Source organism: Chiloscyllium plagiosum, chromosome 18, assembly GCF_004010195.1.
Source record: "Chiloscyllium plagiosum isolate BGI_BamShark_2017 chromosome 18, ASM401019v2, whole genome shotgun sequence".
In the NCBI taxonomy this organism is placed as follows: domain Eukaryota; kingdom Metazoa; phylum Chordata; class Chondrichthyes; order Orectolobiformes; family Hemiscylliidae; genus Chiloscyllium; species Chiloscyllium plagiosum.
This window is the reverse complement of record NC_057727.1, coordinates 3,755,331-3,781,591: the sequence shown is the minus strand read 5'-3', so window position 1 is coordinate 3,781,591 and position 26,261 is coordinate 3,755,331. Positions and strand designations below refer to the sequence as shown.

Genomic DNA, 26,261 nt, shown 5'->3' with positions numbered 1-26,261 from the left:
CAAACTCCTCATCCTTGGTATCAGTCTAGTGAACCTCCTCTGAACTGCCTGCAATGCACCTACATCCATTCTCTAGTAAGGAGACCAAAATTGTACATGATACTCCATTACACCATTGCCTGTCCTAAGTAATATGACTTGCTTCATTGTGTCCCTTTAGCTACCCTAACTGTTTTGAGAAAATAACATGGGCATGTTGGAGCTAATCAGTTTGTCATATTGTTGAAAGTTTCTTGATGGGATTGTAGGAAAAGTAGAGTATTACAAGATCGGCATCAGTCAAACAGCAGAGATGTGAAATATTTAATCATAGAGTCATACCGCACAGAAACCGACCCTTCAGTCCAACTAGTTCATGCCTATCAATTTTTCTCCAAACTAAAGCGATGCAAGTTTGCTCTCTCTCTCTTCCCTGGGGTGAGGGAGTCCAGAACTAGGTTTAGGGTGAGAGGGGAAAGATTTAAAAGGGACCTAAGGGGCAATTTTTTCACGCAGAGGTGGTGTATGTATGAAATGAGCTGCTAGAGGTACGATTGCAACATTTAAAAGGCATTTGGATAAATAGAAGGGGTTTAGAAGGGTATGGATAAATGCTGGTAAATGGAACTAGATTAATTTAGGATATCCGGTCAGAAGGGTCTGTTTCTGTGCTATACATTTCTCTGACTCCATGACAATGATTCTGCCTTGCTGCTGTCACTACTTTTGCAATCCACAAACCTGCCATTTAAATATGAGCTACCTCAAACAGTATTCCTGAATTGTTGAGATTTGCTAATGTAATGAATTTATACTTCCACAGAGAGGCACTATGTGCACACATGCAAACATACACATTGCATCAGTTCACTTTTTCTTACAATGTAGATTTCTATGGTTATTAAAACATTTTCACTATTAAGCCTCCTTCAAAGAATCTGAGAGCTTTATTCAACTTTTCTCCATTGTGGTTATCTTGATAAAAACAAATGTTTTGAGCCACAACCAATTTTACAGATTAAAGATGCTTGACAAATGTTTTCAGTTTTTGTTACAATAAAAAATTGATCTGTACATCATTTTAATTTGGGTAGAAGTGAGTAACATTTTCTTAATCTATAGTTGATTCTGCATTCTTTTCTCTATATAAATTGACTGGAGAACCTATCTGATCTTTTGTACAGCAATGTTCAAGATTCAACCAACTGGTGGGAAATCAATTGATTTTAATTTTAGAAAGGAGACTAATTTTGGAGCCACTGCCTGGAATTACTGTTGAATTGACTAAAGGTTACAAATCATGCAACTCTTCTTAAAAAATTCGGAAGAGACTACAAAGGAAAGCTTTTAATGACTTTACCAAGTAACTTAATTCACTTAGGCATTCTATTCTTATACCTGTTTTAACTTTTTTTTTCTCAAGTTTGGCAAGAGGCTAACAATGCAATATAGATTGGATTACAATTACAGTGCTGTAACTATTACACATATGTTGTCAGTAACTGAAAAAAACTGCATTAATATAATATATTGTAATGAAGCATATGTTACAGTGCAAATATTTCTGGTTTTTTTCATTAAAAATTTGGAGCCAGTAAACTGTTCTAACAATTCAACACTGGGAATCTTTTGGTCCATTTAACATCACGATTGCTTTCACCTTATCAGCAAAAGGAAGTACCTTCTTCTTAATAAGTGGATTTTCCATTTTTCTCTCAGACAATTTTGCCTACCGTTTTTTGTTAGAGGATTTTTGTGCCACTAGCACATTGGCAATTTGTACAGAGCTTGAACACCAATGAGGAGACTAAATAATAAACTTGTGTTGCATTCATTACCATTGGACTCTGGGGCAATGACATGGAAAAAGACTTCAAAATATCACAGAATTGGTTAATGGTTACTTTCATGCCTGGACAAAGAAGGGCATTCCAAACTAGTTTGCTACCATTGCTGTAGTTTTTTTTAAATGAGCTGTCATTGTTATATTAAAACTGTGGCAGCCAGACTGCACATAGCAAGCTTGACAATGACCAGATCACCTTATTTGCTTTTTCAGTACAATGTGGTGTTTCACTTGGTGTTGGTGTACTTGGTGTACCTTTGTGCCCTCTGACTCAGCGTGCTTGGCCAGGTCCCTGGGCAGCAGCAGGCATTTGGTGGTCTGAATCTCTCGGGAGCTGGTGATGCTGCGCTTGTCATAAAAGACCAGGTAGGAAGCCAACGCCCTGATGTGGTCAAAAATATTGTTGGCGAATGAGTTCATGATGCTCACAGCCATGGAGGAGATGCTAGGATCGGGGTGAACCTACTTTATCACCTTTGTAGATGTAGATGGCATAACTTTCTTCCCTTCACTTCTCCTGTTCTTGTCAGTGATACTCTCTTCATTGCTTTCTTAGTGCACTCCTTGGCAACTTGTCTTTTCCTCAACCATGGTGACAGTCACCTGGTTTGTAATGATGCCAATAGAGAGATAAATAATTGGTGAGATGCTGTGGAGAACTCACCTGCACATGTTTAAACATGGGCTATGTGATCATTTTATCCCTGCCTGAGAGAGCATACATGGTTCAATGTTGCATTTGAGAAGTGCAGCATTCCTTCACTGGAGTGTCGGCCTGCAATTAACTTTGGTCAAGTCTTTGGAATGGGTCTTGAACCCCCCCCCCCCCTCAATATTTTGACCTGGAGGTTGGGGTGGGATGGCATTGAGGAGCTATCCAACTGGGCCAACTTTGCTGATAGACAAATAGAGTTTATGAATAGACTGGTAACAAACACCTCAAAAAGAAACCTTAAGCAAAGCAATTGTACCACTTAATAGAATGTGTAAACGCTGTGATTTTATTCATTTAGCAGTTATTCATTTAACAACCAATTATCTTTGAATCAGATAGAAAAGAGAAGAATGCATTTGGATTTTATTCCCTTAAATATTGTATACTTTGTATTTAGATACTAATTGGGTGTTACAACATGTGAATACACACAAACCATGATGTTCCTCTCCTGAAGTGGTGAACGTGATGGTGAGAAGAGGAAATCATTGCATGAGTTTGTCCTGGAGAGAAGTTCACCCTCTTCTTGCTACTTCATTAATTAAGTTCTATGTGAAAAGGTCCATGGATAAGCTGCTGATTAAGGCCCTTAAGTGGCTAATTAAGCAGGTTAGAAGCAAGGAATCCTGCAGTCTTTGTCTATACCTCAGTCCTACCACTCCAGGAATCAGTCTGACAAACCTTTGTTGTACTCTGTCCATAGCCAGAACATCGTTTCTCAGATAAGAAGACCAAAACTGCATGTAGTACTCCAGGGTGATTCCAGGGTGAAAAATTGCAGCAAGATATTCTTACTCCTGTACTTGAATCTTCTCGCTATGAAGGCCAACGAAATATTTGCCTTCTTCATTGTCTGCTGCACCCACTTGCTTACTTTCACTGACTGGTGTACAAGAACACCCAGGTCTTGTTGCACCTCCCCCTTTCCCAATCTATCGCCATTCAGACAATAATGTGCTTTCCTGTTTTTGCTGCCTGTTTAGTGGGTAATGTTGATTCACATTATACTTCATCTGCCATGCATTTGTCCAGTCACTCAACCTGTGCAAATCACACTGAAGCATCTCTGCATCCTCCTCACAGCTCTCTCTCCCACCCAGCTTTGTGTAGTTGCAAACATGGAAACATTACATTTAATATGTGATACAATTGCTACGCTATCGGAAGCTGTGCTTTCAGTTGTTTGAACCTCTTTGTCTCAACTTCCACCTTTAAGACAGTCCTAAAAACTTAAGTTTGGTCAAACCTTTGGTTAAAATCAACGAGGTAAAGACAAATGACTGCAGATGCTGGAAACCAGATTCTGGATTAGTGGTGCTGGAAGAGCACAGCAATTCAGGCAGCATCCGAGGTTTGCCTGTCCTCGGATGCTGCCTGAATTGCTGTGCTCTTCCAGCACCACTAATCCAGAATCAAACCTTTGGTTATCTGACCTAATATCAACTTGAGTGGCTTGTTTTGTTTTGTAATACTATTATCAAGCACCTTGGGACATTTTGTTCTGTTAAAGATTTGATATAAAATTAAAACATGCAGTCAGTGGTGGTAGTTAAAAACAAATTTGATTGAGGTATTTAAACCATACAATTGAAAAAGGAATTGGTGACCAGAGAACACAGGGGCAAGGTGAATGACACTGAACCACAGGGGAGAAAAAGTTCTTTTCAATGAGGCAAATTGTGATTATGTACAGTGTGTTGCCTAAAGGATTATGGAAGCAAATTCATTGGCAACTTTCAAGCAGAAATTGGGTAAATATTTGATGTAGAGCAAACTGGTGAAAGAGCAGGGAAATTAGACTAATTTGTGAACTCTTTCAAAGAGTTTGCAGAAGTGTGAAGGACCAAATGGTCACCTCCTATGCTATTATCAGCTAATAAGACAGCAAAATATTAAACCCAAATATCCCTGCCCGGATCACACTGAAAATTATGCAGTCTCACTGTTTAATCCATCTCATTCTTCCAAAACACTCTGATCTTGTGTGAACCGAAATTTTCCAGACTGACAGCAGCCGATTTTTGTTAGGTATGGGTGCAAAGTGACACAGAGCAAAAGTGGGTAAATGGTGTTAAAGTACACAGTAGCCAAGTGAAATAGACCTGCAGACCAAGCTTGAAGGGCTAAATGGTATACTTCTATTCCTGTAGTGAAAATTCACTGCAAACCTCTTTAATTACTTTGCACTAATCTTCATGCTAATTTCCCTACATTTCACAAAAAAGAAATTGTTCATAATCTAAAATAAATTGCTATTTAATGTGCAAAATATTGTGGCACCAATCTATCGGAGACGAGTGGTCTGTACAGCCTGGTGACTTTCAATGTCACAAAAAGCTGCTCAAAATCCAAGTAAAGGAACAACTTCAAATACTGAAAATTTGGAATTGAAACTGAAAATGGCACCTATATTGTAGATCTGTCAGTCAATTACAGCTTTGAATGTTCATTCTGATGGAGAACTCCGATGAAATGTTAAACTTGATTTTTCCTTGCTATAACTGGACAAGTCTAGAATTTCTAAGAAGTGAATGATTTAATGTTCAAAATCCGGCTTTAAGGTGTTTTGTTTTATTATAACTGCAAAAATCCATTACCTCCACCACTGACGCACAGTAGTAGCACAAGGCTCATTAGACAACACCTTCTAAATCCATGACCACTTCCATTTTGAAGGGTAAGGGCAACAGTACATGGGAATGCCATCACCTGCAAGTTCCTCTCCAAGCAACTCTCAATCCTGCTCAGGAGAATATTGCTGTTCCTTCGCTGGGTCAAAAATCTTAAATTTCCCTCCTGAACAGAGTTGTGGGTCTACCTCAACCAAAGTGGCCTCTAGGAGGTCAGTTAGCAATATAAAACAAGTCACTGGAGAAAACTCCATAAACATCTCCATCCTCAATGATGGAAGAAACCAACACATCAATGTAAAAGATAAGGCTGAAAAATTTGCAGCAATCTTCAGCCAGAAGTGCTGAGTGGATGATCCACTTCGGACTCCTCTAGTGGACCCCAGCATCACAGATACCAGTCTTCACCAAATCTATTCACTCCATGTCATACCAAGAAATTGTTGGACGTACTGGATACTACAAGCCCCTGACAACAATCTGGCAGTGGTACTGAAGACTTGTCCTCCAAAATTTGCTGCTCCCTTAGGCAAACTCTTCCCTTACAATTACAGCACGGTGAATATCCAATAATATGGAAAATTATCCATATATGTCCTGTACACAAAGCAGAACAAATCCAACACAGCTAATTACCACCCCATCAGTCTATTCTCAATCATCAGTAAAGTGATGGAGCCAATGGATGTGGATGTGTCAGTAGACAGTGTCAGAAGTCACATGATACCAGGTTATAGTCAAAAGTCAAAATGATTCAGTCTGCTGAATCATTTTCCACAGTTTCAGTTACCCATCGGTTTACCACAGCCCGAACATATTATAGAGAACCTTTTGGACCCGGGGACAAGGAGGCTGCCAGGAAGGTAAGTTTCCCATTTAAATGAATGGGTTCTCTCCTATCAGTGGTTATCAGTAGGTCTTGGAACGGGGGGACTATTGTATTTTAAATCACAAGCTTTTGGAGCGCTACCCCTTCGTCAGGTGAAGTGATGGAAGGTGTCATCAACCGTGCTATCATTCAGCATTTGCTCAGCAATGATGCGCTCAGTGACGTCCAGTTTGGGTTCCACCAAGGTCATTCAGCTCCTGACCTCAATAAAACTTTGGTTCAAACATGGACAAAAGAACTGACTTCCAGAGGTGAGGTGAGAGTGACAGCCCTTGACATAAAGTTCACATTCGACTGAATGTGGCATCAAGGAGCTCCAACAAAACTGGAATCAGTGGGTATCGGGGGCAAACTCTGCACTGGTTGGAGTCATACTTGGCACCAAGCAAGACGATTGTGATTATTGGAAGTCAGTCATCTGAACTCTAGGACATCTCTGCAGGAGTTCCTCAGGGTAGTGTCCCAGGCCCACCCATCTTCAGCTGCTTCATCAATAACCTTCCCTCCATCGTAAGGTCAGAAGTGGGGATGTTCGCCAATGATTGCATAATGTTCAGCACCATTCGTGACTCCTCAGATACTGAAGCAGACCATGATCAAATGTAACAAGATCTGACAGGCAAATGGCAGGCAATAATCTCCAATAAGAAACAATCTAACTACTGCTCCTTGACATATAAGGGTGTTACCATCAATGAATCCCCGACTATCAACATCCTTGAGGCTACTGTTGACCAGAAATGCAACTGGACTCTCCATGTAAGCACAGGTTACAAGTGCAGGTCAGAGGCTAGGAATACTACAGTGAGTAATTCACCACTTGAACTCCCCAAACCTGTCCACCACCTACAAGACACTAGTCAGGTGTGTGGGTAGAATATTCCCCACTTGCCTGGATGGGTGAAGCTCCAACAGCTTTCAAGAAGCTTGACACCATCCAGGACAAAACAACCCGCTTGATTGGCACCACATCCATAAGTATTCACTCTCTCCACCACCAATGCTCAGTAACAGCAGAGCGTACTATGCTGCAAAAATTCACCAAAAATCTTCAGACAGCACCTTCTAAACCCACAATCACTTCCATCTTTAAGGACAAAGACAGCAGATACAAGGGAACCCCTTGATAAGTCACATTTGACTCACTGCTAACTGTGTATGTCTCTCTCTCTTGTGCGCACATTTCCTTCTTCCTCATTGATGCTGCCAAACCCACAAAATCTTTCCAGCATTGTATTTTTGTTTCAGATTTCCAGCATCTTCAACATTTTACTTTTACTCTAATTATTTCAATGGACTATCGCCCTTCCAAGTTTGGGCAATTGATCCATCTCCCCACTGCCTGTTGGAAAGCATGGCAAAACTAAAATCTATTTATTTTAGAAAAGTTATGAAGAGGGACAAACCTGGTCCGCAAGTTCAAGTTTTAAACTGGGGAAGGGTGAATTTTGATGGAAAATTGACAGGAGCTTGCAGGGGATGATTGTAGGCAAAGAGACCTCCAGCAAGCGGGAGGCCTTTAAAAGTGAGATAGGTAGGGTTCAAGGTCTACGTTCCTGTGAAGGTGAAGGGCAAGGTTGGCAGAAATAGGGAACCCTGGATGACAAGAGATATTGAGTCTTTGACCAGAAAAATGAAAGAGACATGGCTCAGGCACAGGCCAAAGAAGGGCAATACATGCTGGCTTTATCAGCAACAAATGTATCACAAAGCATTGAGTTGGAGTTAACTTCTGCCTCCTCCCCTGCTCAAAGACAGGTTACTTGTTCAGAAAATTTACTTTTTAAAATAGAACCTGAATTTATGTATCACAAATTGCCACACAGGAAACATGTACTACGCTTGAATTGAAATTGAATAACAGATATAAAATCTGTGCACAACTGCTTGGCCAGTTTAAAATTTAGTAACTTGACTGGTATTCTCGTCGCCTGAAGCTAAGGGTTATGATTATAACAAAGTCTTAATTTGTCAGCGATGCTCTTCCTTCCTCACAGCAATGTGACTTAAGATGAATAAAATGGGGGTGTGTGGAATGGAAATAAAACCCACCCTCCAGCAAGACTGCACCACACTGGCACAGTCAGATCTTGTGAGGCAGTAGTTGTTTGCGTTTCCTGTGCTATAGTTGGGTTAAATGGAAAACACAATAACTTTCTTAGTGATATGAATGGCTGCCAGCCTGATCCAATATAGAGCATGCAGGATGTGAGCAGTTCAACAACAAGATTAGACCCAGAAAATCTGATGATAAATGTAAACTGTGCGCAATCAGTCAGTTCACGAATGTTAATGGTCTATAATCCATTGAAAGTTTTGCTTGACAAATGTGGCCAGTTAATCAGATTACAATTTGTATTACTGGTAAATTTGCTTGCAATAAATGTTGAATCATTGTAGTTTATTGTCAGGGATGATCAAAAAAGGTTTTTATTTGACAAGTGCTTCCTTTTGTCCATTTGAAGTTAAGTCTGCTACTTCTATATTGTAAATGTTATCTTAAGGAGGTCTTGATAATGCCAGTCCATCTTACTTAAAAATAGCATTTGAGAATTTTTTTTCTTCTCTCTTGCACAGAATATGGCTGTTGTTGGCATGGCAAGTATTTGTTGCCCCCTGAATTGAGTGATTTGCTTAACTATTTCAGAAGGTAGCTAAGAATCATCACAGACATTGGTAGATTTCATTCTCTGAAGGGTATCAAGTGAGCCAGAGTTGTTTTTAATGACCATTGACAAGTGTGTACTCTCGAAGATAATACACGATAATGTCAAAACATACTATTTTGTGTTGACACTTGGTGTCAGCAAGACTCAATGATTGCACTCTTACCTGTTAGTTAGAAAGTTGTGTCCCACTGCAGAGACCTGAGCACTTCATCCAGTTCATGACCACAATACATCAAAATCTCTTCACAACCAATTCATTAATGTTAAAGTACAGTCATTGTTATAATGTAGGAAACTCAATAGCCAATTTGTGCGAAGCAAGATCCCACAAACAGCAAAGTGGTAATGATCTGGTAATGTTTAAAGGAAAATCTGTTAAATTGAGTAAGGGATAAATATTGGCCAGCACAGGAGATTATGCCTCTCCTCTTCAAAGTATGTTAGTGACAAGGGATCATTTTACATCCACCTGAGAGGGCAGATGTTACCCAAGTTTAATGATTTGATAGAAAGATGGCACCACCATCAATGCATTGATTCTGCATGAGAGTGTTAGCCTTGATTAACCGAGGAAGGGCTATACAGCTGTAAGTGCTGTCATTGGAGTGAGATGTTAAACTAACCTCTTCTCTTATGGTTTTAACAGGAGCGCACGGTGGTTTTCTCATAATATCAGTGCATACTTCATGGTTATAACAAAATGTGGACAAAATAAAATGTACTCCAAGATATATCATCAGTATAACTAGGCTCATAATTCTGTCAGAAACACTCACTCTGGACCAATGCCTTGATTCTCTGTTGCAGCCATTACCACTCCAGTTGCCTTTTGTTTCATAATGGCTTTGTCATTTAATCTTTCTCTCCTCAGTCTCAAACTTTCAAGTTTGTTCTTTTTGCTTACCTCCCCCCTCCCCCAACAGCACAAGAAACAATTACATTTTTTCAGCTCTGAATAAGTAATGTTTGACATCAAGTATTAACTCTGTACTCTTCACAGATGCTGTCAGTCCTACTGAGTATTTCCAGCACTTCCCTTGATATCAGTGAATATTGTTTTCATTACTTAGACTAACATTGTTTTTGGCTGATTTGTATCAATGTCAGGAGAGTTGTTGCTCTGTTGTAGTGTAATGATACCTAAAACATCACATTGTGTACTCATATAACAGAAGTGGCTGCTTTGCCATGGCCAGGCAAGCAGCTTGGTACTGAACTTTCAGTTCTGTAACATCGTTGAAAGTAAAGTCTCCAATGTATTCAATGCATGAAGTGAGTTTGGACAATCTCAGTTCAGTGAATGTGGAGCCATGGCATTAAACTGATTCTAACTGAGACTCAATTGCCAATCTCACTAAATGGCAACACAAATTTAACTCTCAATAGTCACTGGCAGATGGATTGCAAGTTATAGTTTTTACACTTTGAAGAATTGTTTGGAGACCAACAGCATTTTCAATGTGGATTGAGAAATCAGTTTTATAGGGTGAGGCCTCAAATGTACTATGGCACCTCAAAAGGAAGGGCATGAGAGTAAAAATGAATAAAAGAAAAAGATTGGTTCAGTGATATCGCACTTTAAACAATGATGGAGGGGAAATTTCAGGGAATCGAGTTTTCTGTTTGGAGATTAGAGTAAAAGTGTGGGAGAGTTAAGGACATTATATTGAAATATAATTTTAACAGGAAGGATATCACAAAAGCGAAGAAGATGTATTTGGAGCTATTGGGATCAAAAGTACAGCAGCAACATCAGTAACTTATGTTTTGATCGCAACTTAACGTAGGACTGGGACTTTTTCTGAGGAGATATTGGGAAGGTTGCCAGAAAACATGTTTGTAAAGCTCTTAAACTGGAAGATTAGCAAACCAATATATTTTTGTGAGGAATTTACATAGAATAGAACTGAGACAACTTGACCCTTTTTTTTAACCAATGGAGCTAAAAGAGAGAGAATGAACAATATACCAGTCACAGTATATCCATCAGAAACTGAAGGATGTGCAAAGAAGTGGGTATTTCTAAAAGGTTGCAAAATTTGGTCATGAGAGTTTAATGTATCAGGCCAATTGGAAGCCAGTGTAAGTTGATGAAATTTCTGGTAAATAGTTGTGAAGCAGGATATGAGAGGTGATATTCTGAGTGGGAAACAGTGTGCTGAATCCTGACACTGCAAGGAGGACAGCAGAATGCAGGGGACATTTTTTTCAGATCTTAGTGGGAACAGAATTTATAACAATTGGAGTTTGAATTTATATAAAGCAATTGTAAAGTCACCATAGTCTTATCAGACCAAAGGGCTTCCAAACCATGTTTTCTGGCAACCTTCCAATATCTCCTCAGAAAAAAAGTCTCAGGGCACCTTTTGTTAGAGAGAAACCGAGAGAGAGAGACAGAGAAAACTGGTGATGGGTCACTATGCTTAAGACAAGGCAGGAAGTTGAGAAAGAGAATCCTTCATGGGAACCTCAGCCAGTGTGGCAAAACATTCCAAGATGCTTGACAGGAGGGTGTTGAGGGATACACATTAGAATATTCCTGCAAGCAACAGAAGGCTTGGTCCAAGTAATAAGTTCTATTGAGCATCTTGAAAGAGGGAGAAAGGAGAAGAGGGAATTCCAGAGATTAGGACCTACCAGCTTAAGTCATGGCTGCCAGTAGTAGAACAACAAAAGTGCGGGAGTTTCAAGAGGCCAAAACTGGAAGAATGCAAAGATCTAAGAGGTTTACAGAGCTGGGCAAGGTTACGAAGATGGGAGAGGTGAAGTCAGAGGGAGACTGAAAACAAGGATGATAATTTTAAAATAGAAGTTTTCCCTGACAATGTGCCATTGTGGTCAGCAAATACAGACGTCAGAAGAGAAAGAGGTTTGATATTAAATACAGCTTTAGTCTAGAAAATACGGCCAGACATGTTACTCAGAGAATGGAGGCTTTGAGTTGGACTTGTGGAGTTTAGGATTCTTACAAGGAACAAAATGCGGAATAGCATTTTTAGTTGTGAATGAGTTAAGAGATGGGATAGAGTTCCTAAAACAACAACATGTGACTGAGAATACTATATTTAATTTCTTTACAAAAGATGTTTTCTGCAGACCACTCTAGTTAGTCTTGTATTGTTTGAGCATATGATAATAATTAAATATTTTAAAAACTGGCTTAACTACACGCAGCTTGTTAATTACAAATTTCCGATGGCTGGAAGTTCATCTTAAGTTATGTTGGGCTGTAGAGAAGTCCTGCCTTGTTTGCTGAATGGTGGATGACCAAGCTGTCCCTTCAGCAACTTGGGTCAAACTACAAAGTTGATGTTTTGCATTTTTAGTGATAATGAATCGTTTACCATACAAAAAGAGTTTTAAAGAAGTTACTTAATGTGTTTTGCTTTGCCACCAAAATAGTGTCAGAGTTTAGTGACTGCAATATTGTGCTTGTAACAGAAGGTTAATATTAGGAATATGCGAATCACCCAAGGGATTCATCTAATGTTGTTGAACCAGAGGTTCAGATATAGCTTGTGAAATGCTTAAAGGGGAATACTGCTCTATTTATTGTTTTAATATTTCAGCAGTTTACTCACGAACAAAATCCTTTGCCAAGTCTTTTAAACTATGTACAGATGTAGTGTATCGCAATCCAGCTGCTTATTTTGCATTCACTTTCTCTGCTGGAGTGAACAGCTTCTCTGCTTCTGCTGTCCATTCTGGGCAGGGTGACATCTACGTGGCTGCCTTTATGTTCTGCATTGTCAGTATAATTTAGAATGCGCCATAGATTTTTGTAGTTCATATTATAAGGCATTTTGTTTTAATATGGGTTAACTCCAAAAAATATATGGTACAACACAAGACCCTAAGCTGGTCACTGTGAAGCCACCCTAGCTATGAGTTTGGTCTTGCACTCTAGTTTCCTGAGTCAGAAAGTTGCTTGTAAACTTAAGGGCAACCAAATCTCTGCTACTTAAGTTGTATTCATTTATTACGCCTAACACATGTTGGCTCCTGGTGAGGTCAAGCTTCTTTTACATGGTCATCCTTGACTTCCCTCTATAACTGTTAGATTTCTCTGCTTCTCTAATTCTGGATGCGTTGCTTGCCCTGATTCTAAGCTACCATTTTCTCTCCCCAGATAAGGTCATATAAAGTAGGATTTTGTTTCTACTTGCTTGAGGATGGATGTAGTTGAATTGGAGGCAGTTCAGAGAAGGTTCACTAGATTGATTCCAGAAGTGAGGGGTTTCTCTTATGAAAAGTGATTGAGCAGTTTAGGCCAATACTCTCTGGGGTTTATAAGGTGCTAAAGGAGATTGACAATGTAGAAAGAATGTTTCCACATGTAGAGCAATCTAGATTAAGAGGTCATAGTTTTACGGTAAGGATAGCAAATTTAAAACAGAGATGAGATGAAATGAGTTCTCTCAAAGGGTCATGAATCTGTGGAATTTACATACCAGAGTGTGGTGAACGCTGGGACATTGAGTGAATGGATTTGCCAGGGTTGGAGGATTTGAGCTACAGGGGCTGTTTTCCCTGGAGTGTCAGAGGCTGAGGGGTGACCTTATGCAGGTTTACAAAATGATGAGGGGCATGGATAGTCTTTTCCCTGGGATGGGGGAGTCTAGAACTAGAGGGCATAGGTTTAGGGTGAGAGGGGAAAGATATAAAAGAGACCTAAGGGGCAACGTTTTCACACAGAGGGTGGTACGTGTATGTACTGAGCTGCCAGAGGATGTGGTGGAGGCTGGTACAATTGCAACATTTAAGAGGCATTTGGACGGATATATGAATTGGAAGGGTTTGGAGGGATATGGTCCGGGTGCTGGCAGGTGGGACTAGATTGGGTTGGGATATCTGGTTGACATGGACAGGTTGGACCGAAGGGTCTGTTTCCATGCTGTACATCTCTATGACTCTATAGAAAGATTTTTCATTAGTAATGGGTTCAAGGATTATGGAGAGCAGACAAGAAAATAGAGCTGAGGCTGAGATGAGATTAGCCATTATCTCGTTGAATGGCACAGCAGGTTTAAGGGGCTGAATGACCTACTCCTCCTACTTCTTATGTCAGAGCAGATATAGGCCATTCAACCCATTGAATCTGCTGCACCATATGATGCAATCATGGCTGATACATAATCATCAAATCCACTTTCCTGGCTTTTTCCAATAACCCTTGATGCCCTTACTGATTAAAAATCTGTCTGTCTCAGCTTTGAACATATTTAATAGTCCAGCCTCTGTAACCATTTGCTGGAAAGAATTCCACAGATTCACTGCCATCTGAGAGAAGAAATTCCTCCTTATCTCTGTCTTAAGTGGGTGATCCCTTGCACTGAGATTGTGTTCTCTGGTCCTAAACGCTCACACATAGGAAAAATAAACTTTTCCGCATCCAGCTTGTCAAGTCATAGAGTCATAGAGATGTACAGCATGGAAACAGACCCTTTGATCCAATTCATCCATGCCGACCAGATATCCTAACGTAATCTAGTCCCATTTGCCAGCATTTGGCTCATATCCCTATAAAAACCCTTCCTATTCATATACCCATCCAGATGCCTTTTAAATGTTGTACTTTTACCAGCCTCCACCTCGTCTTCTGGCAGTACATTCCATACAAGCACCACCATTTGTATGAAAAGACTGCCTGTCGGGTCCCTTTTGATCTTTCCCCTCTCACCATAAAGGAGAAAGCGAGGACTGCAGATGCTGGAGATTAGAGCTGAAAATGTGTTGATGGAAAAGTGCAGCAGGTCTGGCAGCATCCAAGGAGCAGGAGAATCGACATTCCTGAAGAAGGGCTCATGCCCGAAACGTTGATTCTCCTGCTTCTTGGATGCTGCCTGACCTGCTGCGCTTTTCCAGCAACACATTTTCAGCCCTCTCACCATAAACCCAGTTTTGGACTCCCCCACCCCAGGGAAAAGACTTTGTCTATTTACCCTATCCATGCTCTTCATGATTTTATAAACCTCATTAAAGTCACCCCTCAGCCTCCGATGCTCCAGATAAAACAGCCCCGGCCTATTCAGCCTCTGCCTGTAGCTCAAATTCTCCAATCTTGATAACATCCTTGTAAGTCTTTTTTGAACCCTTTCAAGTTTCAGAACATCCTTCTGATAGGAGGGAGATCAGAATTGCACACACTATTCCAAAAGTGGCCTGACCAATTTCCTGTATGACTGCAACATGACCCCCCCTACTCCTATAGTCAAGTCCCCTAAGAAATTTCAATGCTTCAATAAGGCACAGGCCCAAACTTCTCAACCTCTTCTCATAAAACAATCCTTCCATATTCATGGCCAAACTGGTGAACCTTCTCTGGACTGACTCTGATGCTACAATATCTTTTCCTAGACAAGAGGATCAAAACTGCTCACTGTATTCTAACTGTAGTTTGACGAGGTGGTTGTATTGTTTCAGCAAGATGTCCCCACTTTTGCGCTGCATTGCCTTTCAATGTAAAGGCCAACGTTGCATTTGCCTTCCTACTGAAATTAGATCCTAGCTTTTTGTGACTTCTGCACGAGGGCACCTGAATTTCTCTGTGCTGCAGCATTCTGCAGTCTTTCTCCATTTAAATAATATTCAACTCCTCTATTCTTTCTGCCAAAGTACATCACCTCACAATTTCCCACTTACAATTTCATCTGCCAAAATTTTTTGTCCCTAACTTACCTCTAACTTTTGCTCCCCAAATGTCAGTATCCCTCTGTCCACCCTTTGTGTTTTTTATTCACTCCTGGGTTGGGACCGTTGTTCATTGGCCAACATTTATTGCTGTTGCTAGTTGCATTTGAGAAGGTGAGGGTGAGCTGCCTTCTTGACCCGCTGCTATCCATGTGCTGTGGGTTGACTCACAATGCCCTTAGGGAGGAATTTCAGGATTTGGATCCAGTGACACTGAAGGAACAGCGAATAATTTCCAAGTCAGCACAATGAATGATTTGGAGGGGAACTTGCAGGTGGTGGTGTTCCCATGTAATCTGCTGCTTTTGTCCTTCAAGTTTGAAGTGGTTGTTGGTTTAGAAGGTGTTGTCTTAGGATCTTTGGTGAATTTCTGCAGTGCATCTTGTAGATAGCATACAATACTGCTTCTGAGCGCCGGTGTGGAGAGGGTGGATGCTTGTGGATGTGGTGCCAATCAAACGGGTTGCTTTGTCCTGGATGGTCTCAAGGTTCTTGAGTATTGTTCGAGCTGCAGTTATCCAGGCCAATGAGGAATATTCCATCACACACCTGACTTGGGCCTTGTACATGGTAGACAGGGTTTTGGGAGTCAGGAGATGAGTTATTTGCCACAGTATTCCTAGCCTCTGATCTGCTCATAGAGTCATAGAGATGTACAGCACGGAAACAGACCCTTCAGTCCAACTCGTCCATGCCGACCAGACACCCCAATCCAATCTAGTCCCACCTGCCAGCACCCAGCCCAAAACCCCTCAAACCCTTCCTATTCATATACCCATGCAGATGCCTTTTAAATGTTGCAATTGTACCAGCCTCCACCACTTCCTCTGGCAGCTCATTACATCATGTATCACCTTCTGAGTGAAAAGGTTGCCCCTGAGGTCTCTTTTATATCTTTCCTCTCAAACCCTAAACCTATGCCCTCTAGTTCTGGACTCCCCACCCCAGGGAAAAGACTTTGTCTATTTACCCTATCCATGCCCCTCATGATTTTTATAAACCTCTATAAGGTCACCCCTCAGCCTCTGACATTCTAGGGGAACAGCCCTAGCCTATTCAACCTCTCCCTATAGCTCAAATCCTCCAACCCTGACAACATCCTTGTAAATGGTTTCTGAACCCTTTCAAGTTTCATAATATCTTTCCGATGGGAAGGAGACCAGAACTGCATGCAACATTCCAACAGTGACCTAACCAATGTCCTGTACAGCCGCAACATGACCTCCCAACTCCTGTACTCAATACTCTGACCAATAAAGGAAAGCATATCAAATACCTTCTTCACTACCCTGTCTACTTGTGGTCACTGTGTTTATATTGTGAGTTCAGTTGAGTTTCAGGTCAGCAGTAACTCTAAGGATGTTTGACAGGGGTGGTTTTAGTGATAGTAAAACCATTTAATATCAAAGGGCAGTTGTTAAATTGTTTCTGATAGAAGATGGTCATTACCTGGCATTTGTATGGTGCAAATGTTACTTACCACTTGTCCATCCAAGCCAGATCTTGTTACATTTAATCCGTTTAATGATTTGCCCCGATATTGATTGCAGTTTTGCCAGGGCTCCTTGATGCCACACTCAGCTGAATGCAGCCTTGATGTCACAGACTGTCACTCTCACCTCACCTCTGGAATTCAGCTCTTTTGTCCATGTTTGAACAATAGCTGTGCTGAGATCTGGAACTGACTGGTCCTGGTCGAACCTAAACTGGGCGTCACTGAGCAGGTTATTGCTGAGCAGATGCTGCTTGATAGCACTGTTAATGACACCTTCCATCGCTTTACTGATGATTGAGAGTAGACTGAAGGAGGAATGTTATTGGCTAAGTTGGATTTGTCCTGCCTTTTGTATTTAGGACATATCCGGGCAATTTTAGTGTAGATGCCAATATTGTAACCGTCCTGGAACAGCTTGCCTAGGCTGGAGCCAAGTCTTTAGTACTTTTGCCAGAATGTTGTCATATCCAATGCCTCTAACCATTCGGCCTTATCTTTTTCACTGACATGCTGGGGTCTTCCATTATTGAGACTGGGGATATTTGTTGAGCCACCTCTCCTCCAGTGAGTTATTTAATTGTCCACCACTATTCATGACTGGAATTGGCAAGACTGCAGAGCTTAGATTTGATGCATCGCTTGTGGGATTGCTTAGCTCTTTCTATCAACTGCTACTTATGCCGTTTGGCATGCAAATAGTTGTGTTTGGTAGCTTCACCATTTTGACACCTTATTTTTAGGATGCCTGGTGTCGCTTCTGGTATGTGCACCTGAACTCTCCATTGAATTAGGGTTGATCACCTGGCTTGATTGTAATGGTTGAATGGGGGATATGCTGGGTCATGACGTTGCAGATGGCACAATTCTACTGTTGTTGATGGTCTAAAGCATCTATGAATGCCCAGTCTTGAGTCACTAGATCTGTTCAAAATCTGCCCCATTTAACATGGTAATGGGATATTCTCAATGTAAAAGTGGGATTTTGTCTCCTCAAGGACTGTGTGGTGGTCAATCTTACCCTTACTGTCGTAGACAAATGCATCTGCAGCTGGTAAGGATGAGGTCAAGTTTTTCCCCTTTTACTGATTCCCTCACACCTGCCGCAGACCCAGTCAGTAATACTGCTGCCGAGCAACTCATGGTGGTGGACATTGAAATCCTCCAACCAGAGTACATTGGACACTCTTGCCAATGTCAGTGCTTCTTCCAAGTGTTCAACGTGTCACCCTCATTTCTTGTCTAAGACCTATTTTTGCTTCAGCTGCAAACTTGGCTATACTGCATTCACTTTATTGTAAATAATTATGGCCCAGCACTGATCCCTGTTGCACACACTAGTTATAGATTGTCATCCTGAAAATGTTCCTCTAATCCCTCATCTCTGTCTTCTCTTAGTTAGCCAATTATCTATCCATGCTAATATGGCCTTCTACACCAAGGGCTTTTAACTCATTAAGTAGCTTAACATGTGGTACTTTATCAAATACCCTCTGAAAGTTCAAATATATCCACTGCTTTACTTTTATCTATCCTGCTTGTTACCTCCTCAAAGGATTCTGGTAAATTTGTCAGACATGATTTCACCTTCATGAAACAATGCTCACTCGGCTTGACCTTTTGACCTCTCCTCTTTCATCCACCAAGTTCCTATTTAAAACCTGCATCTTTGATCAAGATATCATCATTTGCGCTGCTACTTTCTTGTATAGATTGGTGACAGCGTTTGCTTTTAATGCTTCCCCAAAGCAACTTCAAGCATTATTTATTTAGCACCTTTAGCATGATAACCTTTGATGTGGGGGCGCTACTGTTGGACTGAGGTGGAAAGGTCAGAAGTCACATGACGCCAGGTTATAGTCCAACAGGATTCATTCCTGATGAACGTCGATTCTCCTGCTCCTTGGTTGCTGCCTGACCTGCTGTGCTTTTCCAGCACCACACTCTTGACTCGAATCTCCATCATCTGCAGTCCTCATTTTCATATAGTTCAACAGGTTTATTTGAAATCACAAGCTTTTGGGGCACTGCCCCTTCCTTAGGTGAAGTGCCGAGAGGCATATAGGCACAGGATTTATAGCAGAGATCAAAAGATCATACAAATGGGGTGAGTGGACTGTTGATAAGTTGAATAATGAGGCTCTGCATGTCTTCCAGCCCAACAAGTACACACCGACCCTCCAAAGAGTAACCCACCCAGTCCCATTTCCCTCTGACTAATGCACCTAACACTATGGGCAGTTTAGCATGGCCAATTCACCTGACCTGTACACCTTTGATTTGTGAGAGGAAACCAGAGCACCCGGGGGAAACCCACGCAGACACGGGGAGAATGTGCAAACTCCAGACAGACAGTCGCCTGAGACTGGAATCGAACCTGGAACCCTGGTGCTGTGAGGCAGCAGTGCTAACCACTGAGCCACCGTGCCGCCCTCTCCTTTGAAGTAGTAATAGAGTCATGGAGTCACAGAGATGTACAGCACGGAAACAGACTCTTTGGTCCAACCCGTCCATGCCAACCAGATAACCCAGCCTAATCTAGTTTGACTTGCCAGCACCCTGCCCATATCCCTCCAAATCCTTCCTATGCATATACCCATCCAGATGACTTTTGAATGTTGTAATTGTGTCAGCCCCCACCACTTCCTCTGACAGCTCATTCCATACACGTATCACCCTCAGCATGAAAAAGTTGTCTACAGGAAGTACAATATTAGTGTAATAGTTTGATTACCCTGGAGTTGTACATGAATGAGATTGATAGAACCACCAATACCGTTATTACCTGAGAATATTTCAGTCAATAGCTCTCATTGACTTTTCTCCATGCTATCTGTGATAAATTACAGTTTCTAAAGGAAACCTTTCTTTAAAAAGAGGAAAAATTTGTTAATTACCATTTTTCCTTGTGATTTTCTGAGATGTTGGGTAAAAGACAGCTTTTGAATGTTGCAGCTGTTGGCAATAATGGTGGCTGTAGGTTTAAAGTGTTGGTCGAACATTCCCCCGACTGCTATTTTAATGGAAGCCTTAAACCGTTTATTTGAAATGTATTAAAGAGCTTATCCTGAGACCTCAGAATCCTTCTCTTTGCTCAGAACAATCTCAAGAATTTAGGTTCTGATTTGCAACTATTGTTTTAACGTATTTAGTTCAGTAGATCTATCTCAGACTTTAGTCAGATGCTGTATTTAGCAGTATAAAGCCTTTTGGAGGTTATAGATGAAAAGCTGTAAACCTGAAATAAACGCGAGCACAATGAGAATAGTCAACATCTGCAAAGAAGATAGGTTGATTAACCTTTTAAGTCTCTTTAGGTTTTTTGCTGTATAAGAATAACATCATCTTGCTGCAAGTATATAGCAATTTGGTGAGTCCCCACTTTGGGTCATCTTAGCTGAAGCAGGACATGTTTGCCTCAGAGGGAATACAGCAATGGTTGGTGAGATTGAGCTTGAGAGTGGTCTGTGAGAGAGAGACAGTAGTAGAATGGGCCTATATTGAATGGCCCATTCAATATGAGAGATGATCTGGTTAAGAATTTGAGAGGGCTTAACCAGATAGAAACCAAGGCTGTTTTTCTTTAGATGCGGATCCTTGAATTAGAGAAAGTAGTCAAGGAAAAAGTCAAATAAAATTTTGCAGATGCTGGAAATCTGAAGTAAACACTTAGACACACACTTACATTTCTGAAGAAGTTATATTGGATTGGACCCAACTCTTTTTCTCTGCACAGGTACTGAGCTTCTCCAGTATCTTCTGCAGTTTTCTCAGAGACTAGGATACAGGTTGCCATAAACATCTTCACTTGGAGGACAATCAGTCATTGGAATTTTCTACCCAGAGGGCTGAGGATGTGCAGTCACGTCAAGGGAAATGAAGATAGGGCAGAAAAAGGGAGATGATATTGGAGCTCAGCCATGATATTATTGAACGCTGGAACTCTCTGAGTTGTATAACTAATTCCTGTTATTTCTTATGTTCTTTTAAACTTGTGAAGAGTCTTTATGCAGGATCATACCCTGCTTCTCTTATGCAAAGTTGACAGCGAGTGAATAGCTTTCAGTCTTTACTCTTTTAGCACCTATCAAAAAAAAGTTGCTTTGATTGTATTTGTACTTTCATGATCAGGTTGTCTAATAATGACAACGTGAAAGTGATAAAGTGTGGCTACATGATATATCCACAACAGGATTCAGGTCAACTGGTTCATGATGGTGTTCATGGTCCATGGAAACCTCTTTCCATTCTACTTCCTCCTCACAGCACTGAGATGTACTTCCTTTCCTCCTGATGTGCATATCTTGCTTTGCCTTAAATGCATCTCTGAGATTTGGCTCGACCACATCCTGTTGCAAATCATGCATTTTCTGTATTCTCTTGGTAAAGAAATTTCTCTTAAATTGATTATTGGATTCATGGCTACCTTGTATTTGAGTGCTCTAATTTTGGATTTCCTCATGAGTGGAAACATCGACTTCTGGTCTATTATGATAGAAAAAGCTTTTGAGCTTTAAAAGCAGCAGTGTGTGCTAAGGGTTATCATACCTGCTTTGGAAATGAGGTTGTAACTGATGCTATTCTTAGTGGTGGGACCCACCCAAGCAGGTCTATATAAATAGCAGGGTTATTTTCCATTGATTATGAAAATTCCACACTGGTCATTTTTTTTATATAGATATTTTTATTAAGAAAGAAGATTTTTAACATTTTTTACAAAATTACAAAAGTAATACAAACTAGTGTATTTCACTTTATAATTTAATAACAACATCAATATAAAATTTTAAAAAACTAACTACTAATCTATTCTACAAACGGCCAAAACATAAAATAGGACATCATACATTATTAACAATAAACAAAGAAGTAAATAAATCACTAGATACATACTCAAAATAAATTTATATCAAGTCATAACAAGACCCATAATTATACGGGATTCCTCCTCCCGGGGGCCCCCGAACCAGCCGGAACCATTGCCACATCCAAGCAAAAGCCCTGGACAGTATGGGGGATGTTGGTATAGTGGTGAGCATAGCTGCCTTCCAAGCAGTTGATCCAGGTTCGATTCCCAGCCATCACAGTGTTGTGGTTTGTAAACAATCTTTAGTGGGCGGCACGGTGGCACAGTGGTTAGCACTTTTGCCTCACAGCGCCAGAGACCCGGGTTCAATTCCTGCCTCAGGCGACTGACTGTGTGGAGTTTGCACATTCTCCCCGTGTCTACGTGGGTTTCCTCCGGGTGCTCACGTTTCCTCCCACAGTCCAAAGATGTGTAGGTCAGGTGAATCGGCCATGATAAATTGCCCGTAGTGTTAGGTGAAGGGGTAAATGTAGGGGTATGGGTGGGTGGCAGGTTGGGCCGAAGGGCCTGTTTCCACACTGTAAGTAATCTAATCTAACCTGTGTCAATGTAGTTCAAAAAGGGCTGCTGTGTTCTATAAAATAATTCCGTTTTTTTTTACACCATATTCATAAGGCAGTCAAGGGGGATATATTCCATGACTAATCTGCAGCAATTTAAAAGCCCTGGGGGACCTTCGGATACCCAATTCACTAAAATATTTTTCCTCGCACAAAAGGAAAGAATAGTAAATAATTTCCTCCCATATATGTCCAGAGAGGGAAACTTTGGAGAGCCGAAAAATAGGGAAACTGGATCCAATCCAATTTCCGTACCCAAAATCTTTGTCAAGGCATTCGCTACTCTGTCCCGATACCTGGCATGTATCTTATGGCATGTCCACAGACAGTGCGTGGGAGTACCGTCTCGTTTTTGCATTTTGGATACATTGGGAATGTCCCTGCCTTGAACTTTGCGAGTCGTTCAGATGCCATGTGAACCCTGTGAAGCATCTTCAATTGAGTAGCCTGAGTTCTGTTACAGATAGAGATCTTCCTGGCATTTTCCCAGACATCCTCCCACATTTCTAAAGAGGTTTCCAATCCTAATTCTTGATTCCAGGTTTTATATAACCGTTCCATGTCCTTCAGTACTTTATTGCATAGTAAGTGGTAGAGAGTACTGACCGAGGGCGGCCCCATTCGGCCAAAGCACTCTCCTTTCACTATCCAATTTATAAGGATTGACTATCAGTGTGGTCTTCTTTGGGATAAAGTCTCGTATTTTAAAATACTGAAAGAGGTCCTTGTTAGGCAATCCAAACTTCTGGCGCAGCTGTTCGAAGGACATCATGACCTCCCCCTCCCAAACAGGAGATACCTCTGGACTCCCAACTTTTGAATGTAGCATCAGCCAATCCTGGCTGAAATCCCAATGTTCCCACTATGGGGGCATAAGAGGAGGTTTTATGCAGGTTACCCTCATCTTGTTGCATTATCCTCCAGGCTTTGATTGTATTTAATATAATAGGATTTTTACAATAGCTCTCATCTTGTCCATAAATAGTAGATTGATGAGAGGACATTTTGCTTGGGAAGTCTCAATATCTAACCAGATTGATTGTGGGTAATAGGGAGCTCAGTTGGTACCCCCTGAAATCCGGAAAGTCCAGCCCTCCCCTTACTTGTGGAAGCTGCAGCTTTCCTAATTAGATAAGGGGCCGTCTATGATTCCAATTAAAGGAGCCAAGCCAACTGTAAAGCTTACGCAGCGACTGTCTCAGCAGCATCAAGGGGAACATTCTCATAGGATATCGAAGACGAGGTAGGATATTCATCTTAACTAAGGCTACTCTGCCTAGCTAGGATATTGGGAGATCTTCCCAGTGTTGGAGATCCTGCCTTATTTTCTCTAATAAGTGTGTATAATTGGCTTTATATAGCTGACCAAATACCGGAGAAATAAAATTACCTAAGTAAAGAAAACCTTCTAGTGACCACTGAAAGGGAAAATAAGATCCGTCCGGAAAATTGGATATATTGGCAAGGCCACCCGACGGCATGGCCTCTGATTTCACAAAATTGATTTTGTAACCTGAGAATATGCCAAATAAATTGACCACTTGAATTAAGCGGGGCACAGATGTCAAAGGATCACTTAAGAAATGGAGGACATCATCAGCATAGAGAGTAATTTTGTGCTTGTCCAATCCAACCTCCGGAGTCGTTACGTTAGGGTCAGTTTGTATAGCTTCCGCCAGCGGCTCAATCACGAGTGTAAATAATAATGGTGAGAGAGGACATCCCTGGTGACAGCCTCTGCCAACGCTAAAGCTATCCGAACTTAAACCGTTGGTGATCCCCGCTGCTTTGGGATCGTTATATAATACTGTAACCCATTTAGTAAAGACCTCTCTAACACCAAACCGTTCCAGCGTATAAAAGACATATGGCCATTCTACCCGATCGAATGCCTTCTCTGCTTCTAGGGAGACAACTAAACCCGGTATTGCTCTCTGCTGGCAGGCTTGTACCATATTTATGACTCTTCTAATGTTATTAGTTGACCTGTGACCCTTTATAAACCCCGTCTGGTCCTCTTTTATATTGAATGGTAAAACCCTCTCCAGCCTTAGTGCTAACATTTTTGAGAGAATTTTAAAATCCACATTTAACAATGATATGGGTCTATATGGTGCGGCACGGTGGCTCAGTGGCTAGCACTGCTGCCTCACAGTGCCAGGGACCTGGGTTCAATTCCCACCTCAGCAACTGTCTGTGTGGAGTTTGCACGTTCTCCCCGTGTCTGCGTGGGTTTCCTTCGGGTGCTCTGGTTTCCTCCCACAGTCCAAAGATGTGCAGGTCAGGTGAATTGGCCATGCTAAATTGCCCAAAGTGTTCGATGCATTAATCAGGGGTAAATGTAGGGGAATAGAGTCTGGGTGGGTTGCTCTTTGGAGGGTCAGTGTGGACCTGTTGGGCCGAAGGGCATGTTTCCACACTGGAGGGAATCTAATCATATGAAGAGCAGTCTTCTGGGGCCTTTCCCTTCTTAAGAATGAGAGAAATATTTGCTTCTCTCAACGAAGGCAGGAAGCAGCCCTGACTATGTGAATAGTTAGACATATTTATGAGTGGCCCAGCCAGTTCTCTTATAAATTCTTTATAGAACTCAGCCTGGAATCCGTCTGGTCCAGGCTCTTCGCCACTCTGAAGCTGCCTACCTGCCTCCTGTACTTCCTGGGTTGTCAGGGGAGCATTCAAGATCGACACCTGCTCCAAGGTTAGGCCCAGGAGGGCCAGATTTTTATAGAAAGACTCCATCTTCCTAATTCTATCCTCACAGCCTGCGACTTAGAGAATGCTTCAGTTACAAATTTAAAAGGGTGTGCTAGGGGGCAATAAGGATTCAAAATCCCGTTTTCCTCTCCATATATTAGAGCTTTAATCAATATATACCGTCCAGACTCATCTTTTATCTGGCTTAGCATTTGGAAGGGAAGATTCTTCCAAGTAAGAATGGCTACTCCCCTACTTTTTGAGCTGAAAGGTGAAAAGAACACCTGGCCAAACCCATCCTGTTGCTGCTTCGAGTGCTCTTTATCAAGTAGATATGGCTCCTGTAAAAGAGCTATGCCAACCCTTTGTTTTTTAAGACTTGATGATATCTTTTTCTTTTTGATTGGTGAATGGCTCCCCTTGACATTCCAGGTGCACCACCTAAATGAATGGCTAGCCATGATTGTCCAGGCAGGCCTGAGAGCCCCCAGGAGGAAGAACCCCACCCAAAAGGCATTGAATAAAGACCAAAAAAAATTCATGTATAAAAAAACTCTTTAAAACAGTTAAATCAAAACAATTAAGAACTACTCCTAAGTAAAATTAACATAAAGCATATTTAAAAGGAGACTTTCCCCCTTGCTTAAAGGGGGCACTGCTACCTTCCTGTAACCCCACCATAATCTCTATCAGCTAGGGCCCTGCCCTCGGCCCAGACATTACAAAATAGAGTTAATAAATTCCTGTATCTTATAAAACAGAAGTTAAAAGTGGGTGACCCCACCCACCCCCACATTATCACTTAGCTACGCTTAACAAAACAATGCAAGATAGAATTATGTAAGATTGCGAAACTACAATCCCAGCAAGTATTAGAACATAGAACAAAACAGCACAGAACAGGCCCTTCGGCCCACGATGTTGTGCCAAACATTTGTCCTAGCTTAAGCACCTATCCATGTACCTATCCAATTGCCGCTTAAAGGTCACCAAAGATTCTGACTCTACCACTCCCACAGGCAGCGCATTCCATGCCCACACCACTCTCTGGGTAAAGAACCCACCCCTGACATCTCCCCTATACCTTCCACCCTTCACCTTAAATTTATGTCCAATTGTAACACTCTGTTGCACCCGAAGAAAAAGTTTCTGACTGTCGACTCAATCTATTCCTCTGATCATCTCATAAACCTCTATCAAGTCACCCCTCATCCTTCACCGTTCCAA

At 41.4% G+C, this 26,261-nt stretch overlaps 1 protein-coding gene across 2 annotated transcripts in view; it reads left to right on the top strand.

The window, feature by feature from the left end:
- The window catches only part of eefsec (eukaryotic elongation factor, selenocysteine-tRNA-specific), a 418,279-nt gene that overhangs the window by 73,624 nt on the left and 318,394 nt on the right, over positions 1 to 26,261 (top strand). The window lies entirely within an intron of this gene.